The 14,224-nt window shown below is 39.1% G+C and overlaps 1 protein-coding gene across 2 annotated transcripts in view; it reads left to right on the top strand.

Moving 5' to 3' along the window:
- The window catches only part of SRGAP1 (SLIT-ROBO Rho GTPase activating protein 1), a 315,127-nt gene that overhangs the window by 64,371 nt on the left and 236,532 nt on the right, over positions 1-14,224 (top strand). The window lies entirely within an intron of this gene.

The raw sequence follows: 14,224 nt of genomic DNA, 5'->3' as shown, positions 1-14,224 counted from the left end.
AAACTGCTGTGATCATTTATCAACATCTACTTTGGACAGAGTATTGACCACATGTGCCTAGGCTACTTAACGACCAAGCTAACATTCATTGTCTTTGAGCCCCTTAGCAGTTGTTGAACAAAGGATATTCCTTGCACAGTAAGGGCAGGCAGCCCAACTATCTGTCCAGAGACTCTACCTAAAATCTCTCTACTGTGATTTGAGCCCTGGACTCTTCTGAATATGGTATGCTTCCTGCCTAATCTATAGAACAATGGAGTTAGTACAGGGGAAACGGGGAAAGGGTGCTTGCTGTCAACAGGCCCACAGACAGAAGTGAGAAATAACATTGGACAGGATGACAACACAGGAAGGACTCACACCTCAGCAGCCTGGGGCCATTTAGTGGAGAGACAGCCACTTGCACATGTGTCAGTAAGTCCTTTTGTTATGTTGAAGCTATCCCACTGCAAAATGCAGTGATTTCTGTTTACGGAGCTGAGCCTGAGTCACTGAGATTGTATGCTCCGCGCTTTGTATTCACAGAAGTTAGAATCAATGAGATCCATTGAGGAATGTCCAGGGGTAGCTTGAAACTTCCTAAGTAATTGAGAAAACTGATAGATCAGACTGTGTCAAAATGTATACCTTTTCTACACTCAGAAAAGAGTGGAAAATTAAAACTAAAAGGAAAATAACAAAATAGGAAAGTATTACTATTACCTGTACTTAAAAAATAGTTTTATTGTCATGTTGTCATTTACAATTTAATCACACAATCAATTTCAGAATAGTTTCGTCTCTTGCTCATTATTGTTAGCTCTCCCACCCCCCACCCCCAATCATCTCCTCCACGTTCCTGGCAATTAGCAATCCAGTTGCTGTCTCTTTAGGTCTACCTGTAACACTGCATTTTAAGGTAGGCCCAAAGCAAACCTAAATCCATTTCCTCCATTCTGACTAGTTGTGTGTTACCCCATGCGTTACAAAATAGAAATCTGTAGAGTTTTCCTGCCTATAATCTTTACCGAAGCTGAGAGCCAGGACTTTCTTATGCAGAGTTGATGACTAGGTTCCAAATGCCAACCTTAGGACTAGTGTTGTTAGGTGCCATCGAGTTGGTTCTGACGCATTGTCACCCTTTGCACAACAGAATGAAACAGGACCCAGTCCTAGGCCATCCTCGGAGCTGTTTTTCTGTTTGAGCTCCTGTTGCAGCGACAGTGTCAATCCATCTTGTCCAGGGCCTTCCTTTGTTAGGCTGCTCTTCCACTTTACCCGTCGTTCTCTAGAGACTGGTTTCTTCTTACAATATATCCAGAATACATGAGACGAAATCTCACTATCCTTGACTCTAAGGAGCATTCTGTCTGTGCTTCTTTCAAGACAGATTTGTGTGTACTCTTGACCTTCCATGGTATTTTCAGTATTCTTTGCCAGCACCTTAATTCAAATACATCCATTCTTCTCTGGTCCTCCTTATTCAGTGTCCAACTTTCACACCATTCCATATAAGGTGATTGAGAATTCAACCGCTTGGCTCAGGTGCACCTTATTCCTCAAGCTTAATATCCTTACAGAGGTTTTGTGCAGCAGATTTACTCAGTGCAACTCATTGTTTGATCTCTTGACTGCTGCTTCCATGAGCATCATTATGGATCCTTGGCAACTTCAGTCTTTTCTCCATTTATCATGATGTTACATACTGGTCCAGTTGTGAGGATTTGGGTTTTCTTTGCATTGAGTTGTGATCCATACTAGAGGCTGAAGTCCTTGATCTTTATCAGCAAGTGCTCCAAGTCCTCACTTTCTGCAAGGTTGTAGCATCTGCACAAACCTTCCTCTAATCCTATTGCCACATTCTTCGTATAATTTAACTTCTCTGATTAGTGTTAGTTGTGTGCAAACTGTCTGCGCCCCTACAGAAGGTTGACATTGTGATTCGGAGAGGGATTCACACATTTTTACTAGAAGAGAGAAGGGAGCCCTCATGCTTAGTGATAGCTTTGTTTTGTTTTGTTTTGCTTTAAGTCTGGTATTAAGTAGTAAAGTAACTATAACTCACTACTGTCAGGTCAATTCTGACTCATAGAGACTGTTACTTTAAAAATCATGTATTTTCAAATAAAAATATAGGCATATGTTGAGAAAATAAAACTAAAGGTATAAAACTTGGTGTAAAGTAGTCTAGAAGTTGGTCTTCGAAATGTATACGAGGTTTTCTAATGGTTTAGTTTTTCTGTATGTGTGCAAAACGGAGCAAGAACCTTATCGGTAGCTATTTGCTATCAAGTAAATTCCAACTCATGAGCATATCAAAGAGAAGAACTTTGGTCCACTTCAGCTGCCAAACTTTCGGCTGCTAACTATTTGTACTACATAAGAAGTCAGCTCAGAATTGAGAAGATGAAGAAGAAAAGCTCCTCAAGAAACTTTACCAAAATACTTTATACCGTTGGGGCAAATTTTCTCAATAACCTGAGGACAGTCTCATAGGTCTCTGAAGCCTATGGAAATTGTAATTTAATTATTTAACGCCCCCTAACCTAAAGAAGCATACTTTGAGTTATTTCATGAACCCTTTTAAAAGATGATTGCCTCACAATTAGCCTTAAGAAAAACCAACCAACGAAACAAACAAACAAATAGCTTTATTGAGGTATACACTATGTACCATAGATTTAATCCTTTATAGATGTACAATTCAGTGATTTTCATAAATTTTCATTATTTGCTTATTGTCCAGGTTTAAAATATTTCCATTGTTTACAATCTTCTGGATATGATTGAACTATTAAATTTTATGAAATGTGAATTATATTCCAATAAACTGTTGGAAAATTAATTTCAATCATCCTAGAAATTTTCTACATGCAGCTCATACTCAGTGTCACCCAGCTCTAGGTGACCTACCTCTGGTGACCACTGATCTGCTGTTGGTATCAGTAAATTTGCCTTCAGTGGACGTTTTATTGAAATGGAGTCAAACAATATGTAGTGCTTTGCATCTGGCTTCTTTTATGCTGCCTGGTGTTTTTTTAAGTCCACGGTCTCATTGAAATTCATCACATTGCAGCATGCCAGCAGTTCCATTCCTGTCCTTGATGAGGATGGTTCCATGGTTTGGGTTTTACATTTTAAAGAACCCCTCAACAAGCTGAGGGGTAATTGGATTGTTTCCATTGCATTTATTTTTGTATTTAGAATCAAACCGACACAGAGATCGTGATGAAGGATTTCTCATTAGGCCCTTGTACACAGTATGTTGTGTGGTGGACTGCTAACTGTAAGGTTAGCAGTTCAAAACCAGCAGCTCCTCTGAGGGTGAAAGAAGAGAATTTTTTTTTCTCCTTCTGTGAAGAGTTACGGTCTCAGAAACCCATAGGGGCCGTTCTACTCTGCTCTCTAGGGTTGCTATCAGTCAAAATCAACTTGATGGCAGTGAATTTGGTTTGGGAATGAATCCATTTGTTACTCAGTTTCAAAATGTACTCTTCATGCATGTAATATTTACCAGTGGTGCTTAGTGATTGGATTTGCATCCTCTTTACAGCTTAATATAACAATATTTATGTCTCTAAATTTATGATTTGCTTATATACGTAGCAGATATTATTGTACCACTGAAAAGAAATTTCATTGGTCTCTGCCTTGCAAAGTTAGAAGAACAACTCATTAGAGTAACTCTTCTGTGTCATTGATGGATCCGTAAAGGAGTATTTATTCTGCACCATGAAGTTTCCCTTGAAGTGGCGAACCTGTAACTGTAGAACATCTTCAGAGGAAACTGACGTTCCGGTAGTTTATATTTCACGCTGTACCCTTAGTGAACTTCGTGGGTGCTTACTTTGTAACTAGTGAATTTGGAAAAGAGTCTCTCTCATACCAATAGGAACTTAAACTGGAATAACTCATAAAAAGAAAAAGGGAATTTATTGCAACTTCAGAATAGAATTCTAGCAAGGGGATCCAGAATTGAAAGAGAATTGAACAGCCAGGAACAAGTATAGCTCTGGGAGTAAAGGAAGGAGAATTTGAGCATTTGAGCATTACCTGTCCCAGTGTTGACATCGAACACCTTGGAATGCCTTCACCCTTGGGAGGTTGATTGGCCTAACTTGAGCTACCTGCCTGTCCCAGAAGGGTTGTGTGTGGAAAGTGGCCTCAGGGAAACCTCGGCTTGAGGAAACCTTTCATTCCCTCCCTCTTGTCTTTCCTGTTCCAATACACATCTTTAATACATCTCTTTTTGAAAACTCTTTCTATTTAATCTATCATGCTCATTCAATTGCCTCCCTTATTTTTCAGCTTTATTGAGATATCATTAATATACCATAAACTTAACCATTTAACATGCATGAGTGGTTTTTAGTATGTATATTCAAAGTTGTGCAACAATCCCTAAGATATAATTTGTGACTATTTTTGCCATTCAAAACCAAACCAAACAAAACTTTGTACACCTTTGCAATCATTTCCTTATTCTGGAGTCCCCCTTCCCTTTCTCCTCTACCCTAGGTCCAGGCAATCCCTAATCTTTTCTGTTTCTCTATGGATTGGTCTGTTCTGGATATTTTACATGAAATGGAATCATACTAAATAAGACTTTTTTCATTTTTTAGGTTTGAACTTTAAGGTGTTTCTGTGTTAAGCATGAAGCAGGGCACACTCCTCTTTGTGGTCCAGTATTCATTGTGCGACTGTGCATATTCTATGTACCCACATACCAGTTAATGGTTCATGGACATTTAGGTCACATCCGTATTTGCCTATTATGAGAGTTACCTACAGGTTTTGGGTAGACATGCAAGGACATTTCGTTTCTCTTGGGTATGCAACATACAGATAGAATTGCCGGGCCTTACAGTCATATTTTGTTAACAATCTTGAGGAAGTGATACCCTGTTTTCCAAAGTGGCTGCGTCCCTGTCAGCAATACCTGAAGGTGGTGATTTCTCCACATCCCTCCAACACTTGTCATTGTTTGTGTTTAATTGTAGCCATCCTAGTGATAGTGAGCAGTCCTGGCAGTTTCAAACTGCTGACCTTGTGGTTAGCAGCCCAATGTATAACCCTCTATGCCACCAGGGCTCATCAGGAGAGATTATTCCCTGGAAGAGGACATGATGCTTTGTAAAGTAGAACACAGTGAAAAAGAGGAAGACCCTTGACAAGATGGATGGACACCGTGGCTGTAATAATCGACTCAAACATATAATTGTGAAAAGGCCCGGGGCCAGACAGTGTTTCCTTCTGTTGTACGTAGGGTGGCTGTGAGTCAGAATGGACTCAAAAGAGCAACTTGGGCCAGAGTATATAATTCACACATCATATCATTCAACAGTTCACACATCATATCATTCAACAGTTCAACCCTATTAAGAAGAGATGCACAGTCGTCACCACACTCAGATCCAGGGCATTGTTCCCCATTTCCTTTCAACCTCCCCTGCCACTCCCCCTGGAACCATTTACAGTCCAATTACTGTCTCTATGGATTGACTTATCCTCGAATTCATTACAGAAGAACATATACAACAAAACAAAAATAACAAAGTAAAGCAAAGAAAACCTCAAATGAAAAGAGAGCAGAAAATATTAAAAACTTTAAAATGGGTGGAAAAGGAAATCATTGATAAGGTGTTACAGTTTAACCTAACTGCATCTGCAGTAGTCTGCTTTCCAATGCACTCTGCATGCTAGCAAGGCTGTTTACACCCCTAGCATATGGTCAGAGGGGATCCACCAAAGGTTTAATCCATGTGTGGATCCTCCACATGGATTTTGGGTTTCTATTGTCATCCATAGACAATGCAAACTGGGTGTTAACAACTTAATCTCTCATTCAATTTCTCCCTTCTGATCTAGATTACGAGGCAGTACCCACCCCCCCCCAAAAAAAAAAACCGGAAAAAAATTTTTTCAAGGCTATGTACCTAAAATTTTTAACAACTTTATCACCTTTAAAATATTCTCCATTACACTTAATACATTTGTCACAATGTGATTCCATTCTTGGAGACATTTTTAAACTACTCTGTTTGAATATCTCCCTAGTTTTTTCCCCTTCACCTCTTCTATGTCATCAACTTGCTCTTATTTCATGTTGCTCTTCATTCACGGAAACAAAAAGAAGCGGCCCAGAAGGAGGTCAGGTGAGTGAGTAGGGTGTGTGGGACAAGAGAAGGATGCTGGGTTGTTGTTGTTTTTATGGTGGGGGGGGGGCGCGGTTTGTACACTGACATTGTTGCATGAGCAGGTGCATTGTCATGGAGGCAAAACCAGTCCCCTGCCAGTCACAAATCAGGCCCTTTTTTGCACACTGTTACTCAATCTATTCAGAACCTTTTAATAAAGAACTTGATTAACAGTCTGACCCAGTGGAATGAACTCCAAATGCACTATCCCCTTCACATAAAAAACAAACAAACAAATGAGCATCGTCTTGATATTTGATCTTAATTGATGAGCTTTTGGGGGTGGGGGCAAGGTGATGGTGGGGTCTTCCACTGGCTTGATTGGTGTTTGTTTTTAGGGGTAATAAGAATAGTAGCATGTCTCATCACCAGTAATGACCTTTGGAAAAATTCTGGGTCACCTCAGAGCTGTTCTTTCAAAGCAAGGCAGGTCTCAGTTCTTTTTCCTGATCAGTCAGAACCCGAGGCACACATTTCACAGTGACCCTTCTCATTCCCAGCCGAACCCCAAGATAGTCCAGATAACTTCCCCATCTCTTCAGTGGTCCATCCTCAGTCTTAGAGCACAAGTGCATGAATTTTGTTCACATCTTTGTACATCTGGGAAGTTGACGGACATCCAGAGTGAGGTTTGTCATCAATCAACATTTCACCTTATTTTGAAATGAGAAAATTACTCATACACCTGTGTTCAACATAACAATAGTTTCTGCAGCATTATTCCAGAGCTGGAAATAAAATTTCACAGTCACATGCTATTCTTTTAAATTGGCCATCACAAAAAAACAAGGTTTACAGAAACTGCTATTATGAAAAAAAATCACAGTGACCAGAGAGAACCTTCCCAGGCAATGCCACTGGGTGCACTAACTCAGAGCCAGTTGCTTGGTTTTCCCTAGCAGGAAAAATGCATACTATGGAAGCTTTGCCTAGCAGAATTTTTTTCCTTTTTGGGGGTGGGGGGTTTGGGGACTTGTTCATATATTGTTTATAATCCTTGTATCACACAGGCTAGTTTATTTCTTTTGTGTGGACTTAGTTGCCACCTCCCTTAGATGGCTCCTTGTTTGAAGATAAAAGTCTTTAAGACCCAGATGCTGTTCTTTCTGATAGCCTGTACCATCTAGTTTCTTCACTACACTTTGCTAGAGTACCCATATCTTTCCGTGATCTCTTCATGAGGGCAGACATCAGGCAGGGACATGGATAATTTTTGCTTATTCTTTGGAAAAATATCTATGTAAAGTAATTCTCCATTTCATAATTGTCTGCTTTATCCGTTTATATTGGTGTTATTACAGGCTTCTTTTGTTGTGCATATTTGAGTACAAGTTTCTTGCAAGATGCATCATGTGCAAATATTTTATTTTCTGAATAGTGTCCCATGAGGTGTAAAGTTTTCAATTTTTGTAAAGTCCAACATTTCATTATTTGCTGGTTCCTTGTGATAGGGTGTCATATCTAAGAAACCATTGCCTAATTCAAGTTCATAAAGATTTACTCCTCTGGTTTCTGCTAGGAACTTTTGCAATTTTAGCACATACCTTTAGGTCTGTAATTCATTTTTAGTTTGGTTTTGTGTATGATGTGAGGTAAGAATGCAGATTCATTTTTTGCATATGAATATGAAGTTGTCCAGCACTATTTTTTGAAAAGATTATTCTTTCCTGAGTAAAATGTTTTGTCTTTGTAGAAAATCAAGTGACCATAAGCATAGGGGTTTATTCCTGGGATTTCAATTCAATTCCATGGATTTGTCCTGTCGCTAAGATTTGAGATCAAGTAGTGTGACTATTCTAACTCTGTCTTTTGTTTTGTCTATTCTGGGTCTCTTATATTTTGATATACATTTCAGAATAAACTTTTTAATTTCTTTTTTTAAAAAAACAAAAAGAGCAGCTATTAGAAAGTGTTAATGTTTTGCATTGAATCTGGGGAAATATTGTCATCTTAATGTATGCACATAGATGTCCTTTCATTTAGCTGCATCTTTTCTAATACCTTCTAACAATATGTTTTATAGTTCTCAATGTATAAGTGTTCCACTTCTTTTGTTAATTTTTTTCCTAGGTACTTTATTCGTTTCCCTGTTTTATAAAGAGATTTTCCCCCCTCATCTTTTTAGTAATTGATGTGTGTGTTTGTATATATAGCAACATTTGCCAGCTCAGCGTTATAAATGGGTTCTTTCATAATTTTGTTTTTGGGTGGTGTTTTGTTACCAGAAATACCGTTGATTTTTGTATATTGAACTTTTATCTTGTCACATTACTGACCTGGTTCTAATTCTCTCTATATATCTTTATAATGCCATACCACACTGCCATCCAGGCATTGGCTACCCACAGTGACCCTAGGAGAGGGTAGAATATCTCCTGTGAGTTTCTGAGACTGTTAACAGGAGTAGAAAGTCCTGTCTTTATCTGGCAGAGCTGCTGGTGGTTTCGAACTGTGGACCTTGCGGACCGCAGCCCAACTAATTATAACCACTATGCCACCAGGTCTCCTATCTTCATAAGGAATCTTAATATAATCCATTGACATTCATGTTTGCATTCATGTGATCTAAAATTTAATTAAATGTAACTGAACTATGAGTGCATAAGATGACTGGATTTTACAATCTTATTCATGCAGACAAGTCTCTAGCTCTCTGTGGCCCACTCTATCTACCACACCTTCTTATAGTAATTATCATTGTAATATATTTATCTTAGTATCATCTAAATACCAGTGCACTTGGGTCATGTTTTGGTAGAGCATTTTTGAACCCATTTGTTTTTCATGCTTATAAGTGTAAATTTTCCAAGAAAAGGAAATATATTTCCTTTTTCTCTTTTACTCACTCAAGGGTGTCAAATGCAGTGTGGCATAACTGCTTCATGTTTTATAAATGCGTAACTGAATGATTGAATGGCAATAACAAGGTTAAGTCCAAAGTCCAACTTGAAGAATTGAGATTTGTAATTTGGCAAGGTTATTGCAGGCTAGCAGGTGTTCTTTATTGTCAGATATTATTAGCAGGAAATTGTTTTTCCCAATCTCACTGGCTGCCCAATTATTTTAACAAAATATGCCCATGCCTTCTGTCCTGGATTTATTTCTACCTCAAGAAACTGATATAAGAGCAAGTTTTATTTTCATCATTTACCTTTTGATTTTATAGTGCTTGACTATTATATATATTCCACAGTCAAGAGTAACTACACCTTCCAAACTCTATGGACCCTTTTTGAACTTGGAAACATTGCTGCTGCCTACATGTTGCACTCCAAGTATAGTAATACTGTTGTCAGATACTTTGAAGTCTTTTATGTCGTTAAGGGGGGTGGGGGGGAAATAAACCTTGAGACCTGATAGTAACATTCTAGTAATATCTTTAAGACATAGTAACAAAGCAGAATTAAGAGGTTTGAAAACAAATATGGGGTGAAGAGGTTGTTGGCACTTTGGGGGACCAAAATAATACTTTTTCATATGTATTTTATGCTTCCTCTCCAGGTGATGTCAAGCCAGTATAATTCCCCCACCTCTTTAAGGGAAAAGTCTTGTACAGATTGCTTTTCACTCTCTTGGCCCTTGGAAACAATCATGAGGTCAGCCTAGCCTGATCTAAGAGAGACTTTTCTGGGCTTGAAGGGTCTTCTACTTGTCCTGTCAACTGCAGGTTAAAGATGTAGAAATATTTGGGGACTACGAGCGAAAACAACTGTCCTCAAACAACCCCCACACACACACACACAAAAAAAACCCTCACTGCCATAGATCAGTTCTGACTCATAGCAGCCCTGCCGAACAGCATAGAACTGCAACTCTTTATGGAAATAGAAAACCTCATCTTTCTCCTGCCTAGCAGATGGTGGTTTTGAACTGCTGACCTTGCAGTTAGGAGCCTGGTACATAACCACGGTGCCACTTCGGCACCTTCTCAGAAACAATGCATTTGATCAAAAGAAATTGAGGTATTTAAGGGCAAACAGAACCCACTTAATAATTTTCATGTACAATATTTAAATTCTACTCAATGAATTTGTTGAGTATTTCAACATTCTGGCCCGAAAATGTTTTTGGGTTTCTTCTGATCCTCTCTATAATTAGTGCTAATATTGAGGAGGCCTTGTCCCTATCCCTGTAGTGGTGGTTGTGTTTTGTCTAGACAGCAGTTTCCTAAGCTGCTATCTCCTAAAAGGACTTCACTAGAATTGGCTGCTGCTGGCTCTACAGCTGCTAAATAAAGATAAACTCTTACATTCCAGGCTCCAAAATTACTAGGTCCTTTTTCTACTATGCCTTCAGTGTAAAGCAGTACCACGTTGCCTGTTCTGTAGTCCCCAGCTGATGTCAAACTGTCAGTAAACTCTGGACAACCCTCTCAGACTAAAATATTTAAACATCAGCCCGATTACCTTCCACTTCTAATTGGTGCTAAACATTTAAAATAATGTCTGCCCTGGTGATGCAGTGGATTATGTGTTAGGCTGCTAACAACTGGGTTAGTACCTCAAATCCTCCGAGGGAAAAGGATGGGAGAAGAATGAGACTTTCTACTCCCACACAGAGATACAATCTTGGAAACCCACAAAGGGCAGTGTGTTTGAAACATCCTTGCCTCATTCTGGTTCCCACTGAAGAAGGCTCTTTCAGTATCTCAAAGCCAGTGCTTCAAACTGGTTCATTCTGGTGCCATACCCTGCTGAGAATTTGCATTTCCACTCCAATTATCAGCCCTTGCTAGCTGAGGAAATGCAAATTCTCAGCTAGGTGTGGCACCCAGAATAGACCTATTTAAAGACCTGCCTCAAACTACTGGCTTCTAATTTTAGGCATAGTTAAGGTAGGGTCAGGACAGAAAATAAGCTCTTTTCTATTGATTTTCCATAGTCATTTTACTCTAGAGACCTATAATCAGTTCTATTTTCTCCACCTGTAATACATGTTTAATTTTAAAATGACACTGAAGAGATGAGGGAACCTATCTCGATTCTACTTTTGGATACTCAGACGAATGAATGACATTATAGAGGAGGAGAATACACATACCTTTATTTTTCTTTCAGTTATTTATTTGAACATTTTATTGTGGTTTTGGTGAAAGCGTATAGAACAAATTAATTTCCATTCAACAATTTAGATATATTTTGTTTTGCAACTTTGTTGCAGTTCCCACTTTTGTGTAGCCATTCTCTTCCCACTTGGTTTCCGCATTTGCATTTGCCAGTCTTTCCTGCCCCTTCCTGGCTTCTGGACTGTGATTTTGAGCTGCCCTTTTGGTTTAGTATAGTTTGTTTCTGGTGAGCACATTCCTGTAGCTGTACCTCAGATGGCCAAGACCCTGGTGGCTCCTCAGAAAGTTGGAGGTTCAACATTGATAGGTTAACATAAATTTCTCTAAGAGTATGTTCCTAAACCTTTAAGCCCAGTGATTCGGTCCTTCAAAGTGTTTGATTACGGCTAAAAAGTTTGTGAACCTTTTCCCACCCTGTATGTTCAGCTAAATATCTAGATATTTTTGTAGCACATACGAATACATATACAGAAGTACCTGCTACTAAACCAATATATGCTTATGGGTACTCTTGAACGCCATCTCATACCACATTTTCAGCCTTTATAATCCAAACTAAATGCACTGACATTGAGTCATGCCCACTCATAGTGACCCTCTAGGACAGGGTAGAGCTGTCCCTGTGAGTTTCTAAGACTATGACTCTTACCTGGTTGATAACAATGAAAGCTCCATCTTTATCCCCAAAAGTAGCTGATTGTTTTGAAATGCCGACCTTATGGTTAGCAGCTCAACAAGTAACCACTATGCCACCTATCAACCTATATATCCTCTTGTGAGTCACTGTTTGTTATTCCTGTTATTGTGGGGTTATGTATATGATAGTATTTACCATTGGTGCTTTTAATTCTCACCCACCTCCCTGTGTCTTCTTTGGCCTTGATCATGGTGTCCTGATCTCCCCTTATTGTGAATTGTCTTTTCTGTCACCCAAATCAATACATATTTACTAAGGAGCCCTCGTGGTACTTTTGGGTAAGCATCGGACTGCTAGACAGACACAAGATTGGTGGTTCAAACCCACCAGCCACTCCTCAGGAGAAAAATGAGCCTATCGGCTCCATTATTTTTCAGTAATTATGTGAACCCAAGAATGCCTATGGAGCATTTCTGATTTGCCAGGCACTATTCTGGCTATTGTGCTAACTCATTTAATCCCCATAGTAACATCCACTCCAATAAAGATTTTGGTCTAGGAAACCTTTTGAACATTTCTACTTTGTCTCCTCTAGGGTTTCTCTGAGTTAGAATTTTGTTATCAAACAACAACTAACATCCCTAAGAGCTTTGGAAACAGGAAGGTTTAGTAATCTCTCCAAAGTCACGGAGCAATTCAAAGGCATTGCTAGACAAAGCCTGCACTCTTCACTCCTGCGAATTATACCATTCTGTACAGAGAAATGACAAAAACCAAACACAAAGAAAAACAAACAAAAGCAGGAGAAATATAATCTATCCCTCAGTATCTGGAAAACCCTTGTCCTGGCCTGATGGAGTTTTACTTCAGCAGTTTGGAATGGCCTACCCCTGCAAGGAGTAAGGAGAGGACAAGACCTTGGCTTGAAAGGAAAAGGAAGTCATGAAAATATATGGTTAGTATCTGGTGAACCAACCAGGATGGAACAGCTTGACTTGTGACTATCATTAGAGTTGGGTTTTTGTTTGTTTGTTTGTTTTTGTTTTTGTAACAAGTTTTTAAGTACCCAGAGGGAGAATTGATTGCTTCCTATTTTTAGTCCTGGTGTTGAAATTTTAATAATCGTATAGCTACTGTGCTCCTAAGACTCCGTAAGACCTGCTTCCTTTACTCCAGTACTCGGAAAGAAGTTCTTTCTTTCTTGCCTCCATGCTGTGCACCTGCTACCTGGAATGCTCTTTTTTCTACTCCTCACTACATATTTCTGGCAAGACTCATTGCTTTTGGGGGGGATGGGGGATTGTGGTTCAGGAATTCTACTTCTGTAAAACTGGTCCTTCACTGATACTTTGAGAAGAACTACTGTGATGGAGTACAGGTACCTTGAGGTCAAGGTTCATTTTTGTATGTAGAGTATCTGCATGAATTTGACACCCATAACAAGGAAACTGCAGCTTATAAAACCATTTTTATACCCATCACTTGTTCCTTTTGTAACGCTGAATCATATTGTTTTATTTTTGTATCCACCATTGTAATTATCATAGCATACTGTCACCATCTATTTATGGGTCTGTTTTCCTTACAAACTCCTTAAGGGAGGTTGAGACTAAGTCTTAATCACTTTTATATCTTACATGCCGATCATAGTGCATGGTGCAAAATGAATGTTCAGTAGGTGATGTTGATTGAGTGGACAAGTGAATGAATCCTAGCTGTTTTTCTATCCCTTGTTGTTTTTAGTGACCTCATTTGATTTAGTGATCTCACAGGCCCCTCCACGTCTTGATGGCTTTAACCTTACCTACTGTATATACTTGTGGATAAGCCGAGTTTTTCAGCACATTTTTAATGCAGTTTTTGTGGTAAAATTAGTTGCCTCGGCTGATATTCGGGTCAGCTTATACTCGAGTATATACGGTATCACAGATAGGTTGCAATGTTTTTTGAGCAGACTTTCGGTCCTGGGACCCTTTTCTCTCTTTAGAGCAAATTGCATTTGGCTTTCCTTTATCCTGCATATTACAAATGCAGTCCAGAAGGTTAATTGTAATGGTAAGCTATTTGTAAAATTTTACCTCAGTATGAGTATTGTTAAAACAAAGATTGCTAACATAAATTTAGGTAGTGTTATCTTTTTTCATGTGCTCTCAATGAGATTTGCATTCTGACTTTTACTTATGGTCACTAAAGACTCTTGTATCCTGCTACCACCAGTCTCTGCTATTGTAGTCCTGCTGCACAAGTACGCCAAAAACTAGAAGGGGGTGGGGGGCAGGCCCCTGAGGGGCAGTGTGTTTCAGTGGTAGAATGTTCAGGTGAGATTACTGACAAATAGTTTACCAT

This window comes from Tenrec ecaudatus, chromosome 6 (genome assembly GCF_050624435.1).
Source record: "Tenrec ecaudatus isolate mTenEca1 chromosome 6, mTenEca1.hap1, whole genome shotgun sequence".
Taxonomy (NCBI): Eukaryota; Metazoa; Chordata; class Mammalia; order Afrosoricida; family Tenrecidae; genus Tenrec; species Tenrec ecaudatus.
Note: the sequence above shows the minus strand (reverse complement) of the source record. Positions and strands in the feature narration are given on the sequence as shown.